This window comes from Vollenhovia emeryi, unplaced genomic scaffold, assembly GCF_000949405.1.
Source record: "Vollenhovia emeryi isolate VEMERY1.0 unplaced genomic scaffold, V.emery_V1.0 DF942235.1, whole genome shotgun sequence".
NCBI lineage: Eukaryota > Metazoa > Arthropoda > Insecta > Hymenoptera > Formicidae > Vollenhovia > Vollenhovia emeryi.
Window position 1 is genome coordinate 1 of NW_011964131.1, and position 4015 is coordinate 4015.

The 4015-nt window shown below is 41.6% G+C and overlaps 1 long non-coding RNA gene across 1 annotated transcript; it reads left to right on the forward strand.

The window, feature by feature from the left end:
* The first annotated feature begins 81 nt into the window (after window positions 1-81).
* Window positions 82-4009, forward strand: LOC105569594. The gene is made up of 3 exons (XR_001009520.1): window positions 82-1821; window positions 1912-1974; window positions 3882-4009. It is a non-coding gene; the product is annotated as an uncharacterized LOC105569594 (long non-coding RNA).
* Window positions 4010-4015: the final 6 nt, after the last annotated feature.

Below are 4015 nucleotides of genomic sequence, written 5' to 3' on the forward strand. Positions count from 1 at the left end.
AAAATTTCGTATCTCGATAACTATTCGTCCAAGCGCAAAATAGTACAATACTTTTCTGTTTGTCTTAGTCCCCTCTACCTTCCCATGACCGGAAGTCAAAGTCTTGCGTAGCACCCTGTATACGGAAGAGACATGAAACATCCCACTTTGTTCGTCCGAGACGACGGCTTCGCGGATTATTTTTAGAACTGATTAGTGCAATATTTTCCGACCGCAGAGTCTAGACGGGAAATACCGTCGCTTTGATTGCACGGATTCAATACACCGTTAATGTGCACACTCTCTCACTGTAAATGCGTCGCAATTTTTACAATTGCGTGTGTAGCACGAGTGCTACCGATCACTGACAATAAATCATTTGAAAAAAGGAAAAGGGAAAATTAATTGAATCTGTCGACGGCAAAGTACGTTCGCGGGCTTTCGCTGAGAAAGTCGTCGGTAGGACGAAATTCGTCCGCGGCGACGAGACGCATTTTCCAAATTGACGCGTTGCACTCGGCCGCTTAAAATCTCTGCCATTATCTAACTGCATCGTGCGATTATTTGAATTATTTCGATCAGGTGACTCGGTCTCTTCCACGCAGGTGAATAGGGATTGATGTAATGACCGCGGCTCACGTTTTCCCAGAAGTGTCGGTATAATCCAAGCTTGAGAGACACAGGTCACGACAAGTGGTCCTTAAACGATTCCCAGCGCCTGGGCACGCAACGACGCTGAAAACACAAGGGAGGCCATTAAATTTACGATATATTTTATTTCCTTTCGATGTACAGCCGAGTATATTACGAGGTGAGGAATGCGAAAGAGACGATAAAAGAAAATGACGCGTATGCAATCGGCTGTTCACTTTCGAAACGCCTTACGAAGCATCGGCGCGCACACAATGCATCGCTGCGAATAAAATAATAATACCGGATGCTCCGAAAGTGATCGTTTTCCGCTCGAAAGAAAGGAATAATATTAACTGCGTCCTCGTACGTTTATTAATTTCTAATGGTCACGACTTGATTTACTTGAACAAGTACAATCAATTTACCATTCAGCTGTGTAACTTTAATTATACGACATGTAAAATTAGCGGAAATAGAGTGAAAAAAAAATAAAATCAAACACGAATGAGTATTAAATAAGCCATGAGGTCGACGGAAATGTTGCCGTGTTCTCTTTCATTATTTCGGATATATTTTATACAATAAGTAATATTAATAATCGAGAATATAAAAGATAAATAAGCCTACAATTATAAAGAAAAAGTCGACGAGTAATCGGCCCAGTAATCACGAACGATGCCCAATCCTCTCGCGTCGGACGCGATAGAAATTTATGCACGCGTCGAATTTCCATTTTTCTACGGTCTTGCGAAATTCAAAAGGGCGAAATCGACAAAACTGATCTAGGCTCGATAGGCAGGAAGCGCCCGCATAAAATGAATAGCGAACGAGCGTCCTATCGCTGTATAGACACGCGCCGGAGCGGTTTCGATCGCTGCGGACGGTGCATCGCGAGCGGGGAATGCAATTTTATCGGACCGGTGTTACTGGTTGTGTGCGATCGCGCTCGTCGAGAGATAATAAGCGCAGCGGCGACGAGCCGCGCGCGCCAGTCTCATCCTGTTCGCGGACGGGACCGCTCGCAGCCGACCGATACACGGATCGATTGTCGTCCGTAACTCTGCGTTAATTAGTTGATTAGAAAGAAGAGCGCGAGCGCCGTAAATCCGGTTGTACGACCCCGTGCGTTGTCCTCTTCCCAACCGAGACCGTGATACATTCTGTTCGCTCTGATCGGCTATGAGTTCGTCTTCGACGGAGTAACGTTAAGTAAATATACGTTATATATACATATATATACACATAATTAAGAGGACAGAGAATAAATGCGATGTTTTTGTACATACGTGTCGCCTGTAGATCTTTACCTGTGCCTCGTCTGCCGAAATCCCGCCTTGCGTGATTCAAACTGCGATTCAAAAGGTACCTGGCATTAGAACTACAATTATTAGCATTTAGACACTTTACTCGAGACATTTGTGTGGCAACCTTCTTGCTCTACTTTTCGTTAATGTACAAGTGTAACATGAGAAGACTAATTACGGAGAAGCAACGAAATAATTTCTAGAAAATTACCATTAGTAATTTCTAATGGTTCAATTACTGACGTACAGTAATTTTCTAGTAATTATTTCATTACTTTTTCGTGAGGGTAGCACAGTGCACTGACCAAACATCGGTTAACATCGGCACAATATTTGGTTTTATTGGGCCAATGTTTAGCCAGAGCGCTGTGCTACTAGAGTAATTCTTCTACTTCATTCTTATGCTTCTAACCTTAATCTTATTCTAATTCTTTTCAATGATACCCCAGTAGCACATTGGCGCAATATTGAGAAATAGTGTAAATCTAATATCCCCAATATTGGTCCAATATTGTAAGACGGACGCCTTTTCTTATTTAGCGACATTGGCCTAATATTGATGCAATATTAGACCAATATTGTTATTGCATTGTTAAATATTGGCCAGTGCACTTCCAATATAAATCTAATATTATATAATTATTAGCGCGCAATATTTATATTTATTCCATGGTCAATATTGGCTTTTTGTTGGACAATATCGATCAATGCAGCTCTAATATGACCAACATTGGATCAATGTTCAGCTAATGCATTCAGCTAATTGCGCTACTACCCTAGTAGCAGAATATATTGGGAAATAATGTAAATCTAGTATTCCCAACGTTGGTCCAATATTATAAGACGGACGCCTTCTCTTATTTAGCAACGTTGGTCCAATATTGATGCAATATTAGACCAATATTGTCATTGCATTGTTAAATATTGGCCAGTGCACTTCCAATATAAATCTAATATTATATAATTATTAGCGTGCAATATTTACATTTATTCCATGGTCAATATTGGCTTTACGTTGGACAATATCGGGGCCAATGCATCTCTAATATATAATCAACATTGGATCAATGTTTAGCCAACGCACTGTGCTACTATCCTAATAGCACAATATGGGGAAATAATCTAGTATTGGTCCAATATTGTAAGATGGACGTCTTCTCTTATGTAGCAATATTGGTTTAATATTGTATCAATATTAGACCAAGACTGTTACTGCATTGTTAAATGTTGGCCAGTGCACTTCCAATATTATATAATTATTATCGTGTAATATTTACATTTATTCCATGGCCAATATTTGGCTTTTCGTTGGACAATATCGGTTCTAATCTAATCAACATTGGACCAATGCTTAGCCAATGTTTAGCCAACGCACTGTGCTACTAGGGCATTTTACAACGCGTGAAATACACAAGCACGCGATTATGACTTCAATTGCTTATGAAAAAGTGCGCGAAGAAGCAAAAAGATAACTACACCTTACCGCTCGATCGACGTTTTTTTTTTTTTTATTAAGTCTCTTTCACACCGAATCAATTCAAACTGCGCAATACATATATTAGCGAAGCCCCCGATCATTTAAATTGCAAATTGCGGTGGGTCAATACACATTTCGTTGCGAATCGCAAAGGGAAAGGTAGCAAGGTCGTTTGCCCGATACGTACCTCGGCGGATTTTACACGGCGCGCGGGTGATTCAGCGTCCACAGTGGGGATAATAGGTCGTTAAACGTCCAAACCGTAAATAAATCCATCTCCATCAAGGATCTAGAAATCGATCGTGTCGCGAAGCCGCGCGTCCTTCGCCGACAGTTATAGAAATAGAGGACAGGCGCGCTACAAGTCGACTCGAAAAGTCCTCTCGTAAAATACTTTCATTCCCGCCACTGGAAGTGGAGATTTCAATTGGGGGGGGGGGGGGTGAAACCGTAAATTGATTTCTAACAAAGTCGCGCGCAAATTTCAGGTTTGACCGCCGAACAAAATTCGACGACGACGAGAAGGCGAGAGAGAATCCCGGGGAGGTCCCGTTTCCATTCATTTCTCACCGTTTCTAATCCGCGCGTCGTTTTTCTGCGACACCCCGTGTACAGGTCAGGG